This window comes from Pongo abelii, chromosome 3, assembly GCF_028885655.2.
Source record: "Pongo abelii isolate AG06213 chromosome 3, NHGRI_mPonAbe1-v2.0_pri, whole genome shotgun sequence".
Classification (NCBI taxonomy): Eukaryota; Metazoa; Chordata; class Mammalia; order Primates; family Hominidae; genus Pongo; species Pongo abelii.
This window is the reverse complement of record NC_071988.2, coordinates 192732861-192760597: the sequence shown is the minus strand read 5'-3', so window position 1 is coordinate 192760597 and position 27737 is coordinate 192732861.

Here is a 27737-nt window from a genome sequence, read left to right as displayed (position 1 = left end):
TCTCCACTGATATATATTTAGTAATGCATTTAACATAGGTTTCAGAGAGTTTTTCTTGCTTCAAGATAGACTACCTTTAGGAAGAATCCTTAGGGATCATCTAGTAACCTTCTCCTTTTCTTAGATCACAAAGCTACTTATCCCAAGACAGCTTATGTAAAGTTGTTAATTCTTAAAACATTTAATATAAGAGAATTCTTCAATGAAGCCATCTGAGCCTGAATATTTCTTTTTTGGGGAAGTTTTAAATTATAAACCTAGTTTCTTTAATATTAAGAGTTACAGGGTTATACAAATTATCATTTTTATATTGGGTGAGTAGTGGTAGTTCTGTTTTCTGAAGAATTAGTTTATTATTTCACCAAAGTTGTCAAATTTTTGTGTGTACAGTGGTCTCTAGTATTCCCTTATTATCCTTTTAATGTATTCAGGGCTTGTGGTGATATCCTGTTTTATTCCTGATATTTGTAATTTGGATTTTTTTCTTTTTCTCTGTCAGTCTTATTTGAGATTTATTAATTTTATTGATGTCAGAAACCAAGCTTTTTAATTGACTTTTCCTATTTTTTGTTTTCAATTTTATTGGGTTTTGTTATTATCATTATGAATTCCTCCTTTATTTTGGTATGGGTACATTTTGCTCTTCTTTTTCTATGTTTTTTGAGGTGGGAGCTTTAAGTATTAAGACTTTCTTCTTTAGTGTATACATTTAGTGCTATAGATTTCCTTCTTCATACTGCTTTAAATGTGCCCCACAAATGTTTATATGTTGTATTTTTATTTTCTTTACTTGACACTTTCTCTTTTACCCATGGATTATTTAAAAGTGTATTGTTTTATTTCCAAGTGTTTGGAAAAAGATTTTACTGTTACTGATTGCTAGCGTAATTTTATGGTAGTTGAACACAATTTTTATGATATCCAGTTTTTCCAATTTTCTGAGTTTTGGTTTATAACCCAGGATATGGTATATCTTGACATATATTCTGCAGGACTTGAAAATACAGTAGTCCCCTCTTATCTATGAGGAATACATTCCAAGACCCCCAGTTGATGACTGAAACTGCACATAGTACTGACCCTGATTGCCTTCAATCAGAACATGTTTGTCTTCATGTCTTTCATTCACAAATTTAATGGTTATTCCATCTTAATTAAGCACTTATCAAGCACTTATTATTGCTTTGGCTGTAACTTTTGCAGTTTAAATGCAACAGCTAAACTAGCACAAATTGTTTTTCTTTCTTTACAATTTCATGAATAGAAGATTTGTTTTTACCGTAGATCTCAGCAATCTCGGCATATAAATTTTTTTCCTTATTAAGTCAATTTTTACTTACAGTCACATTGACTTAAGTCAATTTTTACTTTACAGACCTTTTTACTTAAAGGGAGCACTTTACAGCTTCTCTTTGGCATATCTGAATTGCCAACATCACCACTCTTGAGCTTTGGGGCCATGATTAAGTAAAAATAGGGGTTACTTGAACACAAGCACTGCAACAGTGCTACAGTTGATCTGATACAGGAGACACCTAATCAGTGACTAACAAACAGGTAACATAACAAATAGGTAGCATGGCTATGCTGGTCCAAGGGCTGATTCATGTCCCAGGTATGATGAAGTAGGACAGCATGAGGTCTCATCACATTGCTCAGAATGGCACACAATTTAAAACTTACGAACTGTTTATTTCTGTAATTTTCCATTTAATATTTTCAGACTATGTGGTTGACTGCAGGTAACTGAAACTGTGAAAAATGAAATGGCAGATAAGGGGAGGTAGCTACTTTAATGTGTGTTCTTCTGATGTTGGATAAGGTGTTCTTTAAATGTCAGTTTGATTCTGTTAGTTGACGATGTTTTTGAGTTCTTTTATAGCCTGCTGATTTTCTGCTTAGTTGTTCTAGCATGACATATCCCTTTCCAACATTTTACTTTCAACCTACGCCATTATAAACGAAGTCAGTTTCTTACAGGAAGCGTGGAGTTGGGCCATGTTTTTTAATTCACGCTGCTAATCTTTGTCTTTAATTGGTGAATTTACCAGGAGTCCCCAACCCCTGGGCCACAGACTGATATTGGTCTATAGCCTCTTCGAAACTGGAAGGCGCGGGAGGAAATGAGCCAGCATTTCTGCCTGAGCTCCGCCTCCTGTCAGATCAGCCGCCAGGATTAGATTATCATAGGAGCACGAACCTATTGTGGAACCTACTGTGAACTGTGCACGTGAGGGATCTAAGTTGCCTGCTCCTCATGAGAATCTAACTAATTAATGCCTGATTATCTGAGATGGAACAGTTTCATCCCAAACCCATTCCCCGCCCCCAACCCCTGGCCTCTTCTGTGGAAAAATTGTCTTCCACAAAACTGGGCTGGGTGCCCTGACTCACGCCTGTAATCCTAGCACTTCGGGAAGCCAAGGCAAGCAGATCACCTGAGGTCAGGGGTTCAAGACCAGCCTGGCCAACATGGCAAAACCCCGTCTCTACTAAAAATACAAAAATTTGCCTGACGTGGTGGCACATGCCTGTAAGCCCAGATACTAAGGAGGCTGAGGCAAGAGAATCGTTTGAACCCAGGAGGCAGAGGTTGCAGTGAGCTGAGATGGTGCCACTTCACTCCAGCCTGGGCAACGGAGTGAGACTCCTTCTCGAAAAAAAAAAAAAGTGGTCCCTGGTGCCAAAAATGTTGGGGACTGCTGATTTAGGCCATTCACACTTAATGTAATAATTAATATTTTAGGGCTTACATTTTTTTGTTGTTGTTGTTTAATGTTTGTTCGCTGTTTTATATTTTTCTGTTTTCCTTTTCTTGCCTGTGGATTACTTCAACATTTTTTAGAATTTCATTTTATCTTATTTTTTTAATGCGCCTCTTTGTAAACCTTTGTGGTGGTTGCCATAGGTATTGCATTATATATACATAACATCTCAATCTACTGGTGTCATCATTTTATCAGCCCAAGCGAGGTGTAAAAAACTTGCCTTCGTTTATGTTCTTCCATTTATAAAATCATTAAATTCTTCCACTTATAAAATCATTAAGATTTTTTCTAATACAGTCTTAGAACCACATCAAATAGTGTCATAAATTTTGCATCAACCCCCTTTTCAAAAACTAAAAAACACAAAGAAAATCAGTTGTTTTTGCTCATATTTTGTTTACCATGTTTTATCTCTTTTCCTGATTTTCCAATGATTCTGCCTGCATCATTTCTTTTCTGTTCAGAGAACATCTTTAGTCATTACTTTAGATTAGTTCTGCTGACCACAAGTTCTCTTAGTTATTTTTTTTTTTCCAATCTCTAATGTCTTAACTTCTCCCCTTGACTCCTGACAGATATTTTCACTGGGCATAAAAAATGTTGTGCCACTTCTTCTGGTCTTTATGGTTTCTAGTGAGAAATCCCTTGTTACTCAAAATGTTTTCCCACTGCAGATAAGGTGTTTTTTCTCTCTCACTCATTTTTTTTAATCTTTAGTTTTCAGAAGTTTTATTAGATATCTTGGTGTGGATTGGCTTAGGTTTACACTGTTCGGGGATTGCTCTACTTCTTAAAACTTTAGGTTTATAACTTTTGCCAAATTTGGGAACCGTTAAACCATTATTTTATACTCAACTGTTCTTTCAGCCCTGCCCTCTCTTGCTTCTCCTTCTGGGATTCCTATCACACAAAAGTTAGATCTTTTGTTACAGTTCCAAAGTGCCTGAAACTATCCATTTTTTTTCAGTCTTTCTCTCTGTTGTTCAAATTGGGTAATTTATATTGTTCTATCTATAGTTCCATAATTCCTTCATCTGTTTTCTCTATTCTGCTAATCTTTTCAGTTTTTTCAATGTATTTTTTAGTTCTAAAATTTCTCTTTTGTTCTTCTTTATATCTTCTACTTATTTGCTGATACTTTCAATTGCTTTGCTATGACTCTGTTTTTTCATTTGTTTTAAGTATGTTCATAATCGCTCCTTGAAGCTCTTTAAAAATAACTACTTTAGGGAGGAGAAGGGAGAGTCAAAAAGTAAATAGCTGCCTTAAAACATTTATCAAATAACTCTAGCATCTCTGTCTTCTCAATGTTGTATCTATTTATTATCTTTATTTTCCATTCATTTGGGATCTTTCTGATTCTTTGAATAATGAGCGATTTTTTAATTAAACCTAGACATTCTGGGTACCATATTATCAATTCTTGATCTTATTTAAACCTTCTATTTTAGCTGGCTTTCTCTAATACCACTCTGACAGGTGGAAAGGGGATCTTACTACATTACTTCCAGGCAAAGGTAGACGCTCGGGTTCTCAACTTGGCCTTCATTGATAATTAAGACGGGGGCTCCCCCTCATTGCTCCTAGCCAGAGGTGGAAATTTTAGTTACTCACTAGACCTCCACTGAGACCTCCCCGGCTGGGGAGGGTTAGGAGTGTCTTACTACGTCTCCAAACAACCTTCATTGATAACACAAGGGATAAGGAAGTTGCTTCATTATTGCTGGTTGGTGGTGGAAGCCCTGACTTTCCACTACACCTCTTATGACAACACCCCAGAGAGAAGGAGACAGAAAGTGTTGGGGGAGGTCCAGTTTCCACAGATGATCTCTCCTGACTCCTGTGGGATGGGGGCTGTTACTGCCCTGTGAGGAAGAATGTGCCTGTTACTGCTCTATGAAGAAGAAAGTCCCCACTCCCTACTCAGCCTTCTCTGACACTATATCAGCAGGTGAGTTGGGGCACTTCATTACAGCCTGGGATGGATGGCTGTCTCGGATATCCATTCAGCCTTTTCTGGCATGGGTCAGGGTAGGGTCACAGTTTTTTCTGTAATGTTTAGCTGGAGTAGAGTCATTATTGTCTAAAAGACTTTTGTCTTGCAAGACTGCCCCTTTTCTGGTCCTTTGGCTAGAGGGAGCAGGTTTATGCTGAGGCTTTCCCAGGTTGCCAGCTGATATGGTTAGGTTTTGTGTCCCCACCCAAATCTCATATTGAATCATAATCACCTGGTGTTGAGGGAAAGACCTAGTGGGAGGTGACTGAATCATGGGGGCAGTTTCCTTCATGCTGTTCTCATGATAGTGAGTGAATTCTCATGAGACTGATGGTTTATAAGGCAGTTTTCCCTGCTCTTGCATGATCTCTCTCACCTGCCGCCATGTAAGACGTGCCTGCTTCTTCTTCCACCATGATTATAAATTTCCTGAGGCCTCCTGAGCCATGTGGAACTGTGAGTCAATTAAACTTGCTTTCTTTATAAATTATCCAGTCTCAGTCAGTTCTTTATAGCAGTATGAAAACGGACTAATACACCAGCTCTCTAGGATACATGAGGCAAAAAGAAAACCAGTCCTTCCTTGGGTCCTATGGTCCCTGAATGGTTTGTTTCATTTGTTCTACCTCTCAATCTTCTTATGTTTGTTTTATGTACACTACTGAAAATTTTTAGGTGTATTTAGCAGGTGGAATAAAGAAAAATATGTATCTACTTTATCTTTCCAGAAGTAAAGGTCTTCTCTTCATTGTCTTTTAGTATTTATTTCACTAAGATTACTGTGTTAAAACAGATAGATGCCTCTTGCTCATAAGAATGGGGAATAGTCACATACTGTTCTTGGATTTAAAATTTTGAATCCATGTCACCTCTTTATTCAGCTAACAAAGAGTGAGCACTTATAATACAGTATGTTAAACAGACATTATATGACATGCTCTGTGGTTTAGGGGTCTGATATGGTTTAGCTGTGTCCCCACCCCATATTCATCTTGAATTTTAGCTCCCATAATTCCCACGTGTTGTGGGAGGGACCCAGTGGAGGGTAACTGAATCATGGGGATGGGTTTTTCCCATGCTGTTCTCATGATAATGAATAAGTCTCATGAGATGTGATGGCTTTATAAAAGGAAGTTCCACTGCACATGCTCTCTTGCCTGCTGCCATGTAAGACATGCCTTTGCTCCTCCTTCACCTTCCACCATGATTGTGAGGCTTCCCCAGCCATGTGAAACTTTGAGTCCACTAAACCTCTTCTTCCTTATAAATTACACAGTCTCATGTATTTCTTCATAGCAGTATGAAAATGGACTAATAATTTTAGGATGTAAGTGCTGTTTTCAGTGACACCTTCTGTATATTCTTTTGCTATTCTGAGATCCTTAGCAAAAATGTTACATGAGGTTTCCTGTATTTTCCATAAGCTTTGAGTGGTTGTAAAACTAAAGTATATGTTATATATAGGCTTTTGTTTCAGAAAATGGAATACTCTTTCCTTCCTTTTTCTTGTGCAGGAGAAAAGACTGACGAATTTAAAACTGAAGTCATATATGCTATGAAAATTCATCTCAAAAAACTTATTCAGAGGTCACAAACCCCTTGTGGCATTAATGGTAATATAAAGAGTGCAATTTAACAGATCTGAGGCATTGAGAAATCTTTCTTCAAAAAGAGCTCAAAAACATTATAGGAGATAGCCCAGATTTAATTGGCAAGTGCTTAAGGGCTGCTCTTTGAGATACTCTTTCCTTCAGATCTGATAAGAAGTGGGAGCATTTGTAAGAAACCCCTTTGAAAAATAAGGTGTTAAGATTAGGTAGCAAAACTATTAAATGGTTTCCTTTTGTTAAGCCCTGCTAGCTCATAAAGGATTGAAAGAGTGAGACTGGAAAGCAGGTGACCTCACAGAATATCCCTAAGAGTGGGATCAGGACACAGCAAGAGAGTACACCAAAAGAAAAAGAAGAAGAAGAAGAAGAAGAAGAAAAAGCAGTAATTGAAGAGAATAAGAGCTTTATAGAACCGAAATAGTTCTTGGAGTGAGTTTTTGCTGACAAAAAAGAAGCATTTTAAGGTGGCTTTTTGGGTTATTTTTACTTTTGAAGATGAAACAGTGCCATATATATAATAGTCAGTGACAGGATTCCAAAAGAGGGGAGCTCTTAGTTTGAAGATACTCTTGATCCCTTTTAAACAGAAATGGAGTACACCTGTATGAAAATGAATTAAAGCCAGGAGGCAATAAAACCTGGCCAATAGCTGCTTAAATAGCTGTCCTGGAAGTCAGCCAAAAACAGATTAGATTAACTTTGCAAAAGGGAGTCAATAACAATTGCAAGATTATTTCAAGGCAGAGCTCAAACCTAGTCCACTGGAAATGAAAACTGAATAATAAAAGATACAACATGCAAGGGCATGAAAACTGTTTGAAGATGTTAAATGACTGGCAAAACAGATAGAAAACAAGTAGCAATAATTTCATCTTCATGAAAAAAATACAAGTTCTATTAACTAAAAGAAACAAAGAAATGGGTCAATTTTGGAATTGTAAGAACAGAAGCACAAAGAAGATTCATAGATCTTGAAATAATATTTAGACTCACAAGCGTCCTGTATACTATAAGTCAGTTGCAAGTGAGGTGATCTTTTTTATTTCATTTTAAATTCTGGGATATATGTGCAGGATGGGTAGATTTGTTACATAGGTAAATGTGTGTGATAGTGGTTTGCTGCACCTATCAATCCATCACTTATGTATGAAGCCCAACATGCTTTAGCTATTTTTTTCTGATGCTCTGCCTCCCTCCATCACACCGAGAGGCCCTAATGTGTGTTGTTCCTCTCCCTGTGTCCATGTGTTCCTATTGTTCAGCTCCCACTTATAAGTGAGAAAATGTGGTGTTTGGTTTTCTGCTCCTGCATTAGTTTGCTGAGGACAGTGGCTTCCAGCTCCATCCATGTCCCTGTAAAAGACATGATCTCATTCCTTTTTATGGCTGCATAATATTCCATGGTGTATATGTACCACATTTTCTTTATCCAGTCTGTCATTGATGGGTATTTGGGTTGACTCCATGTCTTTGCTATTGTGAATAGTGCTGCAATGAACATACACATGCATGTATCTTTGTAATATAATGATCTACATTTCTTTGGGTATTTACTCAGTAATAGGATTGCTGGATCAAATGATATTTCTGTCTGGAGGTCTTTGAAGAATCACCACACTGTCTTCTACAATGGTTGAACTAATTTGCATTTTCACAAACAGTGTAAAAGCATTCCCATTTCTCCACAGTCTTGCCAGCATCTGTTGTTTCTTCACTTTTTAATAATCACCTTTCTGACTGGAGTGAGATGGTATCTCATTGTGGTTTTGATTTGCATTTATCTAATGACCAGTGATGTTGAGCTTTTTTTCATATGTTTGTTGGCCACGTAAGTGTCTTCTTTTGAGAAGTGTCTGTGCATGCCTTTTTCTCACTTTTTAATAGGGATGTTTGTTCTTTTCATGGAAATTTGTTGATGTTCCTTATAGATTCTGGATATTAGACCTTTGTCAAATGCATAGATTGCAAAAATTTTCTCTCATTCTGTAGATTGTCTGTTCATGCTGATGATAGTTTATTTTGCTGTGCAGAAGCACTTTAGTTTAATTAGATGCCATTTGTCAATTTTTGCTTTTGTTGCAATTGCTTTTCATGTTTTCGTCATGAAATCTTTGCCCATGCCTATGTCCTGAATAGTATGGCCTAGATTTTCTTCTAAGTTTTTTTATAGTTTGGGGTTTTACATTGAAGTCTTTAATCCATCCTGAGTTTATTTTTGCATAAGATGTAAGGAAAAAAAGGAAATCTATTCCCCATTGCTTGTTTTTGTCAGGTTTGTCAAAGATCAGATGGTTGTAGATGTGCAGTCTTATTTGTGAGTTCTCTATTCTCTTCCATCAGTCTATGTGTCTGGTTTTTGTACCAGTACCATGCTGTTTTGGTTACTATAGCCTTGTAGTGTAGTTTGAATCAGGTAGTGTGATGCCTCCAGCTTTGTTTTTTTTTTTGCTTAAGATTATCTTGAATATAAAGGCTCTTTTTTGGTTCCATATGAATTTTAAAGTAGTTGTTTTCCTAATTCTATAAAGAATGCCAATGGTAGTTTGATGGGAATAGCATTGAATCTATCAATTACACTGCACAGTATGGCCATTTTCATGATATTGATTCGTCCTATCCACGAGCGTGGAATGTTTTTCTATTTGTTTATGTTCTCTCTGATTTCCTTGAACACTGGTTTGTAGTTCTCCTTGAAGAGGTCCTTCACTTCCCTTGTTAGCTGTACTGCTAGGTATTTCATTTACTTTGTAGCAATTGTGAATGGGAGTTCATTCTTGATTTGATTCTCTGCTTGTCTGTTGTTGGTGTATAGGAGTGCTTGTGATTTTTGCACACTGATTTTGTATTCTGAGGCTTTGCTGAAGTTGCTTCTCAGCTTGAGAAGCCTTTGCGCTGAAATGATGGGGTTTTCTAGATATAGGATCATTTAATCTGCAAACAGAGACAGTTTGACTTCCTCTCCTTCTAATTTAATGCGCTTTACTAATTTATCTTGCCTGATAGCCCTGGCCAGAACTTCCATTACTATACTGAATAGGAGTGGTTAGAGAGGGCATCATGTCTCGTGCTGGTTTTCAAAGGGAATGCTTCCAGCTTTTGCCCATTCAGTATGAAATTGGCTATGAGTTTGTCATAAACCGGTCTTATTATTTTGAGGTATGTTCCATCAATACCTAGTTTATTGAGAGTTTTTAACATGAAGGGATGATGAATTTATCAAAGGCCTTTTCTGTGTCTATTGAGATAATCATGTGGTTTTTGTCTTTAGCTCTGTTTATGTGTGGTGATCTTGATTAATTATTTTTCATAAAAAGTTGTCATTGAAAGTCTCCCTTACAGTTGTTCAGATCAAGCAGTGGAATTATTTATGAATTTGAATACTGTAGATTCAATGAGAATATATGGAATTTTTAAGAATAATAAACAGTACCAATTTTTATCTATTTCTGGGGGTGAAAGCAGACTGCATGAATAAAACACAGTAAATGATAAATTGACTTTGTCCCTTCATCCTTGAACTGGAGTACACTTCCAGAGAATGCAGGCCACATGAACTAAGAATGGAATTAAGGAGCTGTGTAATATGAGTGTAGAAAGATGTGTGACTTCTCAAAGACAATTAGTCTTCTGTGGGGAAATGTTTCATGAGCTAATATGATTTGGAGTAAATTCAAGACTAGCTCCAAGTTCTCGCTCACTTGAGCAGGTGTTGTGAAGTCAACACCTGAGGTGTTATTGCTGAGGTGGAGACTGTAGCGGCTTTGGAATCATGCAGAATTAGGTTGAAACTCCAGACCCACTATCTATTTGTTATGTGAATTTAGGATTACAACTTTTTTGAAGAAGCTTCAGTTTTCTAATCTGTAAAATAAAGATTACCATGCTGATAAGGTTTGGGTCTGTGTCCCCACCGAAATCTCATTTTGAATTGTATTCCCCAATTACAATTTGTGGGGATATTGAGGGAGAGACCTGGTGGGAGGTGATTGGATCATGAGGTCAGTCTCCCCATGCTGTCCTCATGATGGTGAGTTCTCATGAGATCTGATGGTTTAAAAGCGTTTCGCAGTCCCCCCTTCGCTCTCTCTACTCCTGCCACCATGTAAGACATACCTTGCTTCTCTTTCACCCTCTGCCATGATTGTAAGTTTCCTGAGGCCTCCCGGTCATGCAGAACTAAGTCAATTAAACATCTTTTCTGTATAAATTACCTGGTCTTGTGTAGTTCTTTATAGCAGTATGAAAATGGACTAACACACATGCCAAACACGCAAAAGCATTGCATTGCTGTATTAATGAGGGTTCTCTACAGAAACAGAACACACACACATGCATTTTATATATACACACACACACGTATGTATATATGTATATATACACACATGTATGTATATATGTATATATACATACATATGTATGTGTATATATGTACATATATGTACGTGTATATATGTACATATATGTACATATATGAGTCTATGTATATATGTGCATATACATATATACATATATACATACATGTATATATACATACATGTATATATACATTTCTGTACATATACATACATGTATATATACATTTCTGTACATGTATGTATATATACATTTCTGTACATGTATGTACATATACGTATATGTACACATATGTGTATATGTGCACATTTATGTACATATATATACACACACACATATACACACAGAGATGTTATAAGGAATTGGCTCATGCAATTATAGAGGCTGAGAAGTCCCAACATCTGCAGTTGGCCAGCTGGAGACCCAGAAGAGCCAATGATATCATTCCAGTTCAAGTCTGAGGGAAGAGAAGACTGATGTCCTTGCTCAACAGTCAGTCAGGCCAAGTTTACTCAGCCTTTTTGTTCTCTTGAGGTCTTTAATTGATTGGATAAGGCCCACCCACATCTGTGAGGGCAATCTGCTTTGCTCAGTCTACTGATTCAAACGTTAATCTCCTCCATAAACACTCTCACAGAAACACCCAGAATAATGGTTAAACAAGTGTCTGGCACCCATGGCCCAGTCAAGTTGACACATAAAACCAGCCATCACAAATACAAACAAACAAACAAACAAAAAAATACACACACACACAGTCATCAATCAGTATATATGGAGAATTGGTTCCAAGATGCCCTACATATGCCCAAATCTGTACATATTCAAATCCTATAGTTGGCCCTGTAGAATCTGCCTAGGTAAAAAGCCAGACATCCATATGTTCACATCCTGTGAACACTATTTACAAAGTTCTGTTGAAAGAAATCTGCATATAAGTGAACCCAAGCAGTTCAAACCCATGTTGTTTAAAGATCAACTGTATAAAGAAACTAGTAATGTGCTAAAAACCCACTTATGCCTAGTGTTCCATTATTGGAACGCTAAGCTTAAGGGAGTTATTTATATCCTACTGTGCAAGGTCATCACCAAGGTCTGATTTTTCACAAAAAATTGCGATTTCTGGCATAAATGGGTTAACTATGGTAAGTGTTCAGCAGATTATCAAATATTGTGTGTAGTTTCCAAGCACTGAAATATTTGAAGTACAGGCTCACTAATATTACTATCTAATGGGTTTCTGGGTAGTAAAGATCGCACAGAAGCTTAATTATGTGAGCGAAGTGAATCAGAACTAAATAGAAGGAAAGGAAAAATATATTTAGAAAGCTCAAAAGTGAACTAGACTGAAGTGAGATTGAATATTAGGCATCAATATCACAGTAGAGAAGAATACTAAATGTATCAGTTAAAACAAAAAACACACAAAGCTACAAGTTTATTACATATATAAGTGTAATATTTCAGAACAGTCTTATATGATCTCAAGGAGAAGACTTTCTTCTTACCCTCAAAATTATACTTTTTCCAAAATAAATCCCATTGTACACTGCAGTGAAATACAAAATGAATTGGAAACATTTTATTTGATTACCTGACATCTGCCATTCTAGAATATCATGGAAAATTTAACAGTGCTGTTTAATCTATAAATGGTAGAATAATGCAAATAATATTATTTTAGGCTCAATATTAATAATATTAGGTTATTAACAATCTATATATTTGATGAAAATTTTAATCTCTTAGTTTATCGTGTATTACAGTAAAACAAAATTACCTGGGGTAGGCAGGTCCCTGCTCACCAACCCATGTTATCTGTGCACTTTACACAGAATAGCTATTACCCAATTTACATGTTGAGTAATATATAATAAATCTAATAATAAGGAAGCATTGAAGATAGATATCTTCATGAAATCATAATAGTATCAAACATTTACTATATGCTAGGCACAGTTCTAAGTGCTTACCATATTTTAAATAGTTTTTAATCTTTACAACAACCTACAAGGTAAGTACTATTATTGTCCATTAGCAGGTAAGAAAACTGAGGCACAGAGGTGTTAAAACAAATTGCCCAGGATTAAGAACTGTATTTTGAATCCATACAGTCTGGCTATAGCCTCTGGGCTCTTAGCTACTGTGAGATATTGTACTCCTCAGTCCTATTGGATGACAAGTTACTAAGCATCATACATAATCACAGTAGCATAGGAACTATTTGATTTTTTATTAATAAATGATATATATGTAAAACCTATCTGAGACTCTGATTGTCATGAAATAACTAGCTGTGCATCATATTAAATATGATTAGTTACCGAGGGCTGCCAAAACAAAATGCCCCCAACTTGGCAGCTTAAAACAACGAAGTATTTATTATCTCCCTTTTGGTAGCATCTCTCCAATATCTGCCTTCATATCTCTGTGTGTGTGGGTCCTTGCCTGTGTCTTATAAGGATACTTTCACTGAATTTGGGGCCTGCCCTAATCCAGTGTAATCTCATTTTGATATGATTACATCTATTTCCAAATAAGATCACATTCTGAGGTTCTGGGTAGGCATGAATTTTTGGGGACACTATTCAACCCACTATTGTGAGTTAAACAAATCCAATACATATCTTGAAAGTGTATAAATATTTCAGATAGCCTGTAAGTTCCTATTGAAATTCAGCTAAGAATAGATTGACCTTTATTACTGAGAAACTCCAAGTCAGGAAGCACTGGTAGAATCCAGCCCATGTTCTAGGGAAGAATTTGAAAAAGACTCTCAAAAGAGCTGAATAATGATTCTGAGGTGCTGATTGAGAGAAATATTGAGAGGAACGAGAAGTAAGGCCAGGCATTAAGGGGCTGGGCTAAAAATAGAAACAGGACTGAGGAAGCAAAGGGTCAAGAAGAAAAAATTGTAATATGAATGCATTTGGACAAAGTTAGGGGTGGAAGTACAGCCTGGGCTTAGGGTCAGGATCTTTCATTCCCAAGGTGTGACATTGGAGCACCATTACCTTAGAAACGGCTCAAATGAAACATCAAAGAGAACAGAGGCCCTCTCGAGGCAATCCACTCCGTGGTATCAAAATGCCTCTGCAAAGGCCGCTGCGCCTTCTTGCCCAACCTCAAGGACATCTGTTTCTTTTTTTTTATCTTGAAAATAGAGGGTAAAGGTTTTGAACAGGAAAATCAAATGGTCCATTTCCTCAATCAAAAAGGGAATATCTCAGGTGAAATCCCAAGCCTAATTATGACACTAACATGGGAAGATTTTTGAAACCCAAAGAATGCCTAGATATCAGGGTCTAAAATAAAATGCTAAAAAATGAATGAACAATATTTTAGCTGATATAGCAGGAAAGAAAATTCAGTGTCCATGCAAAGAGAAGTGGCTGAGAAGAGCTGGGTAGGTTGACAGGAAAGTTTATTTTATTTTGGGGGGTCTAAACTAGAGTAGGCAAAACTACACATAAAACAATCCTATTGTTTCATTTATTTGTTTATCTCTACATTATTTTCCCTGTTATCCCCTTTCTCCATACACATTCCTCTCCATTGACATATGCTACCATGCTGAAGTGCTCAATGTCTATGTTTTTCTTTTTATGTGTTCTTGCAAAATGTATAATATTATTTTATATGAGTGCAGAATCAATTTATTCAAATAGTGTTATCTACTTTACTCTTACTTTTTTCATTCAAAAACTTATTTTTAGGATCATTTCATGTTGCTGTGGGCTTATCTAGTTGCTTCCTTCTAACTTCTGCAGAGTAGTCTGTGGTGGGAGTCCACCACATTTACTCTAACCAGTATGCCCACTGATGGACACCCTGCCTGCCTTTAGTACTGCCACCACAAATCTTCTTTGATGATTATCCTCTTGTACATTGCTTTATGAATCTGTAAAATAATTCATCCACGATATATGTCCAGGAGAAGACTTGCTGAATCTTACAGAGCACACATAGTTAAGTTCTACCAGATTGATCTCTAGGATAGGTGGAGACTTCTTGTATTAGTCTGTGCTCACACCGCTATAAAAAATTACCTGAGACTGAGAAATTTATGAAGCAAAAAGGTTTAACTGACTTACAGTTCTGCAGGATTAGCGGGAAGCATGACTGGGAGGTCTCAGGAAACTTACAATCATGGTGGAAGGCGAAGGGGAAGCAAGCACTTTATTTATGTGGTGGCAGGAGAGAGAGAGCGAGGGGGAAGTGCCACACACTTTTAAACAATCAGATCTCATGAGAACTCACTATCACAAGAACAAGGTGGAAATCCACTCCCATGATTCAATTACCTCCCAACAAGCCCCTCCTCCAATTCAATATGAGATTTGGGTGGGGACACAAATCCAAACCATATCATTTCTCCATTTCCACTTGTAGTGGATGAAAACTCTATCAGCACATCCCTTCTAACACTTGACATCATCCAAGCTGTCTAAAAAGAAGTCACTTGGTAACTCACAGTCATTTTAATCTGCATTGTTTGATTACTAATTAATTTTTAAGATTCCTTTTCTGAAAATTACATGTTCATGTAATCTACCCATTTTTTCACTGTGGTTCCTGTTTGTTGTTCGGTGAAGTTTGGAAGCAAGACAAAGCAACTTGGGTACAGAAAAATGAAAAGAGGGATAGGATAAAGCCAGGGTATTTCTAAGAATACCATGGCTTATATGCTGTAGAGTTTTCAGAGGTAGTAGTCCTTCATATATCAATACACTGTTTCTCTTCACCGAGAGACAACCATAAATAGCTTAAAGTCAAATCCTCTGTGTTGTTGCATAGAGACTCTGGAAAGATATATTAAGGAAGGGAAAGAAAGACATAAAGATAAAGTTGCTGCCTTTTCTAAGCATATTTGGGATGAAATGAGGTTGAGAGAAAAACTATGAAGTATATTAGCCCAGAACTAACTTCCTAGCAGAATTCAGGAAGCCTCCATCACTTACATCAATTAAAAGTGGCAGCCTCTACTGGAAGAAGCACTGAGAAATAGAGTACAACTGATGGCCCTTCGTTACTATGGGAATGAATTAGATACCTCAGATGATGCTTTCTGCTTTTTTGCCCTGATTGAATGTGGCACACATGATAGCTGAATAAAACTATTCTTTCTTTCCCACTGTCATCTTTTAAATACTCGTGGATAGGCCAGGCTTGGTGGCTCACACCTGTAATCCCAGCACTTTGGAAGGCCAAAGCAGGTGGATCACGAGGTCAGGAGATTGAGACCATCCTGGCTAACACGGTGAAAGCTCGTCTCTACTAAAAATACAAAAAATTAGATGGGCGTGGTAGTGGGTGCCTGTAGTCCCAGCTACTCGGGAGGCTGAGGCAGGAAAATCGATTGAACCCGGGAGGCGGAGGTTGCAGTGAGCCGAGATCACACCACTGTACTCCAGCCTGAGTGACAGAGTGAGACTCCATCTTAAAAAAAAAAAAAAATACTCATGGGTAGAGGTTAGTTTGGTTGCCATGTCCAGTTATTTTATAAACTCCTTTTTAAAGCCACCAATTACATGGGTAAGCTAGAAAAGTTACCTAAACTAGTGGCTATACAATGTCCGCTAACTCAAAGGAGAGAGGATGCGAGAAAATAATTATCAAGAAAGTGCAGCTCTGGTTATTATATTCCCTGCAGTGACAACTGGGATATCTGGGGCCCAGGGGCTTTGAATCCCAGAGGCAAGACTTAAATTATTTATCCTCTGGTAATGGCTTCTTCTCAGCAAGATGCATTGCACATGGGGTGCTGAGTCATTTTTCTTAAGTTGAACAGAGAGATTACAAATGATAGAAAGGACATCCTAGGTGCAGGTAGCTCTTTATCAGCTTACAGTTTAATTTTATGAGCCCATTTGATGAGCTTTAATTTCCTCTTTTCAAAGTCTTATCTAGAAAAACTACTTGATTCATATAGGCCTTTGATAATTGTATTAGGCTTTCTGTATCCACTATCAAATACGTATCCCACCATTTGACATTTTTACGGAAGGGACCATGCTTATTTCTGGAATTGAACACAAATATAGCAAAATTTTAGTTAAAGGCTGGTTTGTGTCTTGAAGTCCGATAAATAAGAAATGGAAGTCCATTATCTTAAAGAAAAAATAGTAAGCCACTAGAAATTAAAACATCTTAATAGATTAATTTTCCTTAGATTCTCATACTGTGCTTCCTTTAATGTATATAAAGGTCAAATTACTGAACATAGAAATAAAAACATATTCCTGAACCCACAAGATATTTTTAGCTTTATGTCTGAAGATACTGGAGACTTGTCACTGTTGCTATCTTTAGCCATTTAATTAGATTACATTCTGCCTACGTTCAAGTCCCCTATCCGTTGAATAGTAGTTATATTTGTATGGCAGTTTACAGGTTTCAAAGGTGTAAAAAGCCCTTTATCTCAATGTAATTGATCCAGTGAGGTAGAGAGGGCCAGCATTTTTATTACCCCCAATTTAACTTCACTTTCAAATTCCTTTGCAAAATGAGGGTGATTATAATATAGTATTGACCTCACATGGCTATCACGAAGCTTAACAGAGAGAGTCCATCTAGAACACTTGGCATCATGTCCAGAATATGGTAAGTGTTTTTTTTTTCTTTTTTTTTTTTTTTGAGATGGAGTCTTGCTCTTTTGCCCAGGCTGGAGTGCAGTGACACTATCTCGGCTCACTGCAAGCTCCACCTCCCGGGTTCACACCATTCTCCTGCCTCAGCCTCCCAAGTAGCTGGGACTACAGGTGCCCGCAACCATGCCTGGCTAATATTTTGTATTTTTAGTAGAGACAGGGTTTCACCGTATTAGCCAGGATGGTATCGATCTCCTGACCTCGTGATCTGCCCGCCTCGGCCTCCCAAAGTGCTGGGATTACAGGCGTAAGCCACCGCGCCCAGCCAGTAAGTGTTTAATAAATGTTAGTGTGGTTGTCAATATTACTGATAAAATTTCAAGAATCTTTTGATTCTACCAGGACATATGATTAGTTGTTTCTTCCACCTTCTAACTGCCCTCATCTCCGTAATATGCCTTGCTTCCCTCTATCTTCAATATAAATTTCCTGGTTAATCAATAGTGTCACATCTCAATATTTTGACCCTCTCTTTTTTCTTCATACCCACAATTCTTGTTAAATCCAGCTTCCTGCCTTCTCCATGCGCGTCTGCACCTGTGTAGCTGAATGTGGAAGAACACACACAAACACACACACACACCATAAGTATTCTGACTTGTCTCGCTTTAAATTAATGCCCACAAATTTTAAGCAGGCCCTAAGTAGGAATCCTGTTACATTTCTTAATACACTTCCCAAGTCACTTCACTCCCATTCAACCAGACAACAATTTTGCAGCCTCCTTTCTCTCTCTGAAAATCTTCAATACATCCTCTCCATCTTCACGCTTCTTCAGATCTTTGGTCAAATGTCAGTTTCCCAGTGACGATTCTCTGATGCTAATGGACATTATTGCCAGTACCCCAGCCCCTTTGCCTTTCTCAGTATTTCCCTGGCACTAGTCTCCTTCCGACTCATCATATTAATGGGCTTACTTAGTAGGTGTATTGTTTGTCTTCCCTAGTAGAATATGAAATCCTCAATTACAGAAATTTTGTCCACTTTGTTTATGGGATGCATCTTTAGGGCCTAGAACACTGTCAGGCTCTTCTTGGGCACTTTCAGTGACTATTTGTTGAATGAATAAGCCAATGCAGAAAGGACATTCTGCTTTCAAATGGACACAGAACTGGAAAATCAAGCAGAAAAGTCCTGTTTCCTCAGCAATTAGGAGAGGTTGGGCCAAAGGCCAACGAAGGGCAGAATAACAAACATCTCACTCAGGAGAAGGACTGTGGGTGGTGATGACCAGAATGAAGGAGAATAAATTATGACAGATGTTAAAATTAATCAATATCATAGGTGGACATACCTTAAAATACCTTACAACTCCATTAGGCAAATTGTTGCAGTTATCTTTCTCCTGATAGAGGAACTAGGAGAGACAAAGGGAAATGGACTAATTAATTCACAAGTCTGGGTTTCAGGAGCTGTGATAGAGGCAGTAAGAGAAAATATAAAAAGCTTGAAGCTGAATTTTCCCAAATTTGCTCTTAAAGGACACAGCAACAGTAATGCAGATAAGAACATAAGTATTTTCATGAAGGGCAAAACATGGTGAAATGGAAAGAGCATGGAATAACAGCTCTAGAAGTTTTCAGATTCATCTTTGACAGTCCTTAACAATGTGACAAACACTACTTACTTTGGCCTTAACTTTTTTATTTATAAAATAAAAGGGTTTATGAATTTAGGAACATTTGTTCTCAATTTTTTTTTCCTTTCTACATTCTCATTTTGGAAATAATTTGCAAATGTCTGGCCTTTGCTTTCTGCCCAAAGACTATCAAGATAAACTTGATAAACCAATAGAGAAACTAAAACACATCTAGATTTTGTGGTTTCCAATAGCTCCCAAATCCCACCTATAAAACCTGAGTTATGCCTGCTTTACAAAAGTGAAGACTTGTTTTGCATGTATTCTATGTAATCTATTTCATCTATGAATTAATTTTCAATGTATACTTCTACAGAAAGGATGATATGGGAACAAAGAACCACAATAGCTTCTTCCAATGAGAAGAGTATGATGTAGGTAGATAAACTAGAAAAAAAAAGCTATTATATCACTCAGGATTCTTAGTTGTAAAAGACAAAATCTAGTCTCTTGAGTTGATACAGAAGAAAAATTTACTAAGTGAAGTCACTTGGTTCATAGTGCCAGTGATCCAGGCACGAGTGTTCTGCAGTTGCAACAAGGCACAACCACTCCAAGAGAACTGTGCTGCTGAACACTCCCCTGCCTCTGCTGTCCAGTGCCTGCCAGGTGCAGTCCCAACCACAAGAACCTCCACCTCTGTCATTCTCAACAAACAAGTTGGTGTGCCATTCCACTTGTCAGAAGATCAGTTCTCCCAAGCTTAGTTCCCTCCTCGCATTTCTCCATATCCAACTTATCTTCTTATTGGTAGAACCTAAGTCACATGCCTAAGCTAATTGATAAAATCACACAGGTGCAGGATAAAATAATAATAATAATAATAATTTCCAAAGATCTAGCCTAAAAAAATTTTTTTCAAAATTACACAGCACTAAATTATCCCTTTAGTAGATATTGACTACATTTTCAAATTAAGGGACTTGAAATTGACTACTTTTTTATAGTACTATATTTTTAGGACAAAATAGCTGTCTCTCTTCCAGTCATGACCATCTGAATGAAATGAAGACATTGTGTGTTTTTTGAATTATCTTTTAAATGCACATGTAATACTTGAATACATTCTTCTGTAAAAAATACGTATAATACTGCGGTCATCTCTGCTCATCATCCTCAATCTTGACCTCTTCTTTTTCATATCTATGAAAATAATCATTAATAGTCTGATGTGTTTCCTTCTGTAGTTTTCATTCTCAATTTATGTTGATATCTGAGCAACTGAGTAATTAATATTATGGCTGAATTGGAGAAGAATTTATTTCAAATAATGAGGATTTTATAGCAAGAGCATATTGAAAAAGGCAGGTAGGTTTTCTAAAAACAAGTTTTGACTGGTGAGTATTGCGTTTATCACATCATGGAAGTTTTAAAGACACAATGTCTAACAGTCTCATTTTGGCAAAAAAAAAAGAAAACTAAAGAGTATTCTGAAACTCAGATATAATCACTCAATTTTTAGAATATTTTCTTTGCCATCATGTTTAAATATCAAGTCTGTACTCTCGAGTAAACCATTTATATAATAAATTTGCAGGTAAAAACAATGCTGTATAACACAGCACGAATGTAAAATGCTTATAGACAATTTTAAAGGCACTTCTTACAAAGAATATTAAGTAAATTATGTCCACAGGAAGTACTGTCTTCATTGCACAATATTAGTGGAAAATGCTACATTTTATTCTTCATTACTATCGCATTCCATAGGTTATTACCAAGACCATCAATATCTGGAAATGCAAAGTATTACTTGTAGTACTGTGTTGAAAGTTACTTGATAATGTATGATTATGTGTGTTTATGTAAAACTAAAAAATATTGATGGATCTATAGACAGACTGCTGGGCTGAAACCCTGGCTCCACCATGTAATAGTTGTGTGAGGTTTGGCAGTTTACTTAATCTCTCTTCTTCAGTTCTTTAATTGTAAATTATGAAATGATCATAATACACATAAGAGCTGTTGTGAAAATTAAAGTAACTGATCCATGTCAGTGTCTGCCCACAAGAGTCTTTGGTATATCCTAAGAGCCAATAAATGTCATGTGATTTATTGCCAGTATCATTACCATGTTATTATTGTTATTATTGCAATTAGGTTTCTATAAATGAAAAAGACTGCTTTTCCAAACTCATGTATCTAATGAGCCAAACTTTGATTTGAGTTTCTATAATTTGATACAATCCCGTTTTATACATTCAGTGTCCAAGTTTCAGTTACAACTTCTGAAAATTTTTCCAGATATGTAATTTTACCTTTTAAATCAATGATAGCTGCAATTCAAATGCCCATGTTATCTTCCAAGAATCTTGTCACACTCCTCTTGGCTTACTTTTATATTTAAAACTCCAGGTGAAACAAACACTTCTCTTTTAAGCATACAGAGCACAATCTATTAAAATTAATACATTAAGGGAAAGAAAATTCTATGACATGAGTTCTGTAATTGACACATTATTATAACAAAATTATTCACAACATTCTTAGTCTCTCATAATTTCTAAAGGACTATTCTAAAATGTCAGCAGTAGCCCTATAGGATGAGTCTTCCCCTGTAAAACTCTGAATGACTCGGTTTCATTGCACAGAGAATATCTTTCTTGTCCACCACTTTATTCCCAACGTTCAATTCAATGTCTGAATATTATCTGAGTTCAGTATCAGGGTTTTTGTTTGTTTGTTTGATTTTTGAAGCAGAGTCTCACTCTGTCACCCAGGCTGGAGTGCAGCGGCACCATCTCAGCTCACTGCAGGCTTTACCTCCTGGGCTCAAGCAACTCTTCCGCTTCAGTCTAGCTGAAACTGCAGGGGAGCACCAATCCACTCATTTCATTTTTCATTTTTTAGGGAGACAGGGTCTCACTATGTTACCCAGGCTGGTCTCGAACTCCCGAGCTGTTTGTCTTTTTTTTTTTTTTTTCTTTTTTTGGTTTTTTGTTTTGTTTTGTTTGAGACAGGGTCTCACCTGTCATTTAAGCTGGAGTGCAGTAGCACAAACATGACTTACTTCAGGTTCATCCTCCCAGGCTCAAGTGATCCTCCCACCTCAGCCTTCCAAGTAGCTGGGACTTCAAACACATGCCACCATGCCCTGCTAATTTTTGTATTTTTGCAGGGACAATGTTTGGCCGTGTTGCCGAGAGTGGTCTCAAACTCTTGAGCTCAAGCAATCCCCTCGCTTCAGCCTCCCAAAGTGCTGGGATTACAGGCAGCCACCGTGTGTGGCCTGAACTGTTTTTAATAAATAAATGAGCACTCATTACTGCACTGTTCATTTCTTTGTACTTCTAGATTGATCTTTTGCCTTTGAACCAGGGTTTACTGACTGCAGTACCTGAAAAAGACAGTTCTCGCATCCAATTCCACCTTCCAACTCTGGCAACTACTGATTGAAACCAGGAAGGAAACTGACCCCGGGCCAGCCAATTTGAGCCAAACACTAAGGAGATTCTGTGCTTTAAGAAATTTAATTAGGAGACATCGAAGGTATTAACAGAGTGGAGGACCCTACACCCAAAATGTAAGGATGCAGAAAGCGGGGCCAGAGAGGAGCCATCCGCATAGGCTATGAGTAAAGGAAACTGAGGAAGCTTGTAGGAAGTGGGAGAGAAGGAAACAGATAAACCAGAGACAAGTCAAGAAAAGTAGAAAAGAAGAAGACTGTGTGTCTTCAGAAGGATGTAGAATAGAATCTGGATCACTGGCTTTCCAGTTCAGTCTCCAAGAAACATGGAGTAACTTCATTATCTGTCCTGAAGCAGCCACATATTTTGAAAAAATAACCAAGAACACCAAGTTGGGATATGCTTCATACTGGAGGCCCTAGATTTCATTCTAGCAATTTAGAAACCATCCATCCCAAACAATCCCACAGCCATTTGTTCTACTTTGAAAATCTCATTGGTCTCTTTTAGAGACCAAGAAGAGTTGCTAAAAATGTTAGTGCTGTATCACTTTATATATTCATTTAGTTCCACTGATTTCATTCTATTTTATATTTTGTTCCAAATAAAATCCCCTTTCCCTATTGACTCATTTTCCATTTATTTGTACTTCTAGGTGAGCCCTTTTCAAGTTTTTCACACTTCCAGTAAATCCCCAAGCTAAATTGGAACACCTAGTAAAATGAATTCATTCTGCCTCTTGCAAAATGTCTTCTGTTGGGTTTCTTTTTTTTCTAATTAGAGTTCTTTCTGACATATAATTTTTGGAAGGCTTGCTGGTAGGAGAGGGAGTTGTTTGATCCATGCTGAGAACAAAGAGTTTCTACATTTTTTAGATTGTGATTAATAATTTTCATTATCTCATCTATATTTGCTATTCCATCATTTTCTGCCCCACTTCTAGAAATCTAGTTTTACTGACCTTATATTTGCCCCACTTGTTTTTTCCTCAAGTAGATTCTCCTATGCTAGCATCTGCATTATGTTTATAACTCTATTTCATTAAATTAGTCACCAACTTGTGGTATTCTTATATTTAATGAACATCATATATACTCTCTCACAATGCCACTACCAAACATACATACTAAATTTAGTTACTCCCTTATTACTTACATTATTTAGAAAAGTCTTTTGTATTTAGTTTTCCTGTCACTCACTTCTGCTTTAACCGAAGAGCTCTTTGAGCTAAATCATATTTCTGCAATGTTCAGATAAACATTCTGTGAGACAAAACCTTTAGCCTCAATAAGGTGGAATCACATCACTTTTTATACTTTGTCCCTTATCTTCTAGAGCAATCACTCTCCTATGAAAGAAAGCCAGTTGAAGTTGACTGAATTTGTCAGCTTGGATGAATTATTACTGTAATATGTAATATGTTGCCAAGTTTAAAAGGCTACTTTTCCTTTAGTCCAGCCTCCTTTTTCCTCAAGCAGATTCTGTATTTGCTCTTCTTCAGTCTTTAGGAGTTACACTTATTGTTAGTAAACTCTCAGAAGTAATGGAGAAAACTCTTCAGTGACTACATTTGCTGGATTTTGCTAAGACATCATCGCATGTGTGGTGGGATACATTTAATTTGTGAATGCAGCCTTCAGACAGCCCTACCTATTTCACTATGGCCACCTGGTCTCCTATGCCAGGCATCACCCACCTCCGCTGGCAGATTATAGGGAACCTTCCAGGTGAAGCCAAGTGTTTATTATCTTTGCTTACCTACAATAAATCTGTTTGCCATGGGCAAATATGACATGCTACTAAATATATATTTTCACCTTGTGTGTTAGCCCACTCTTGCATTGTTATAAAGGAATACTTGAGACTGGATAATTTATAAAGAAAAGAAATTGAAATTGGCTCATGTTTCTGCAGGCTGTACAAACATGGTGCCGGCATCTGCATGGCTTCTGGGGAGGCCTCAGGGGGCTTTTACTCTTGGGAGGAGAAGCAGGAGCAGGCAGGTCACATGGTGAAAGCAGGAGCAAGAGAGAGAAGTGGGAAGATGCAACTCACGTTTAAACAATGAACTCTCATAAGAGCTCACTCACTGTCATGAGGATGGGACCACGGGGACAGGACCACAGGGATGGTGCTAAACCATTAAGGAGAAATTCTGTCCCCATGATCCGATAGCCTCCCATCAGGCCTCACATCTATCATTGGGGATTATATTTCAACGTAAGATTGGGGGGGACAAATATCTGAACTATATCACCATGACAGTCAGCTGTACATTAAAAATATAGAACTAGAAATTTCTGAATCATTTATGTTTTTTAATGTCTCTGTCCCCAAAATCACATGGATTCAAATTATTGCACGTGTGCAAGAAATTTGCTTCTTAAGAAGAGATTTAAAAGGCAAGGAAAAACCACAATCTCTTTTGCCAAAGCAATCTATTCAACTATTATTTTTGAATTTAAGACACTCTACCTAACGTATAACCAAATGCCATGAAAGACCATTTTAAATGTTTCACAAATAGAAATCAATAAAGTGTGTTTGTTTTTAAAAAGAAATACAATGTACAGAGTAATGACAAAAGGGGATACATTGTTGAAGAATGATATCAAAGATGGCTCTTTTAATTTCAATGTGTTATAGTGACAAATAGCCTATAACAAAGCAAAGACATATAATTTATCTTGTAACTTTTTCCTTGCACATTTGCTTGGCTAAACAAAGGTTGGGTCAGGAATAAAAAATACATATTGATTTAATGTATGTCCTAAAATACTTACAGATAGAGTCTAGTGAATATTGTAGGCTAGTGACAGTATTTTTAATGGCAGACAATTTTTACTTAATTTCTACTTTTCTCTATAAATTTATGTATCAATTTGTTTTTAATTCTATAATCATGTATCTAATCCTAAATTCGATCAGCAATATTGAAAGCACACTTTTTACATAGGCAACAGATTAGTTATTAAAGTACATACACAGGATATTTCTGTTTCAGTACTTCAAAAACTTGCATATCAAATAAATGTCTACAAATAAAGATATTTTCAAAGTATTTTAAAATTCATCTTTCTCATATTTTTTTCTGGAAGCTTTAAATATTTAAGAATAAAATATTTCATAATTCGAACAAGTTTAAGGATACATATTAACTTTATCTTCAGTATGTGCAAGACAATGATTCTGGGTGGGGTTTTTTCTCTCTTTAGTCTCTAACACTCACTCAGGTGGGTTGTTCCAAATTCTGAACTGAGATGGCGCTAAGAAACATAATTATAGTCATAAACTGTATTAGGCCATTCTCACATTGCTATGAAGAAATACCTGAGACTGGGTAATTTATTTAAAAAGAAGTTTAATTAGCTCAGAGTTCCACAGGCTGTACAGGAAGCATTGTGACTTCTGCTTTGGGGGAGGCCTCAGTGAGTTTCCAATCATGGTGGAAGGCAAAGAAGGAGCAGTCATCTTACATGGTAGGAGCCAGGAGCAAGACAGAGAGCCGGGAGGTGCTACACACTTTTAAATAATCAGATCTCCCCAGAACTCACTCACTATCACAAGAACAGCACCAAAGGGACAGTGCTAAACTATTCACGAAGGATCACCCCCACAATCAAATCACCTCCCACCAGGTCCTACCTCCAACATTGGGGATTACATTTCAACATGAAATTTGGGTGGGGACACAGATCCAAGCCATATCACAAGCTTAATCTGAGTTATTATTCAACTCAGCTTTAATGTCAGTAAAGTTGATATATTAATCACCAGCCTTTGATCCTATCATATGTCATTTTCATGTAAGCAAAATACAAAAATCAGGCCAGACAAAGTGGCCCGTACCTGAAATCCCAGCACTTTAAGAGGCTGAGGCAGATAGATCACTTAAGCACAGGAGTTCGAGACCAGCCTGGGAAATATGGAGAAACCCTGTCTCCACCAAAAATACAAAAATTAGTTGGGCATGGTGTCACACGCCTATTGTCCCAGCTATACAGGAGGCTGAGGTGGGAGGATCACTTGACCCTGGGAGGTTGAGGCTGCAATGAGCTGTGATTGTGCCACTGCATACCAGCCTGGGTGACAGAGCAAAACCCTGTCTCAAAAAAAAAAAGAAAAAGAAAAGTAGAAAAATCGGAATATTTATGTATCTGCTCATTTGGACACAAAAGAGAACAAATCAGAAACTAATGGTATTGATTACCTTCCAGGGTAGATGGGGATAGGGTAGAGTATAGATGGAATCTGTGGGGAATGACATATCTCCAACTACAGCTTTTTGTACAGGTATAACTTTCAAAATCATGTAAATGCTCAAGACCCTTCAAAGACAATGAGTACAATTTAAAGGGTGAGATTCTAAAATAAAAATAAACTGAACTGTATTTCAAATTCCTAATCTGACCACACTAAAGAGCAGTACACAGGGGAAGAGAGAGAAGTATTTCTGACAGCTTTTGAATATAGTATTTAAGCTATGTATCCTCAAGATAGGAAAGCAATATAATTCTAAACAAATTTTAAACTCAAGTTAGAAGGCTAACTTTTCATAAAAGAATGACTACTGAATTTTCAAATTACTAGTCCATTCTTCTACGAAGGCAGTTTGAAAATTAATACTCCATTCTTCTGTTTTGTGTATTCCAGTTTTGGAAAATTAAGTAAATATATACTGCATAATGGGAGGTAGTTTCTCACTATTGGAGAAGTTGCAAATATGGATATAGAGAAGGAAACTGTGTGGTGTTGACCTGAAATAAACAGTATCAGTATAAATTCATGCTTTTTAAATACACATGAGTAGATCTAGAAATACTTATAAATGTGCATGGATCTACATAAACATATCCTATTTTTGAAGGCTGAGAAGGCCTAGAAGAAATGACACTCTAGTAGCATATCCTGGTTTCTAAATAGCATTCTCCACTAAATATCATTGGAGAAAGGCCTGATTCCAGGGCTGAATTAAGGAAAGTATAAGATAAACCTAGAACATCTTATTACAGCGTAAAAGTATCAAAAGAAATCAAGAGTCATCTGGACTTGAGGATCCTAGTAACCAAATATGGGCAATTCCATGAATAAAATAAGAATCTTTCAGTCTAGACATACTAATTAATTAATTAATTAATTAATGATAGGAGAAATTGATTCTTTATAGTATACAGCCACCTGATAAACATACAAGGAATAAGAAAAAAAAATTATAATAAAATTGATTGAGAAAAGAATCCTCAATGGATGCTAAAGTTAGTGAGCAAAAATTCAGGGAGTAGTAAGATATTTTTACAGTTTCAAAGTATCTCTC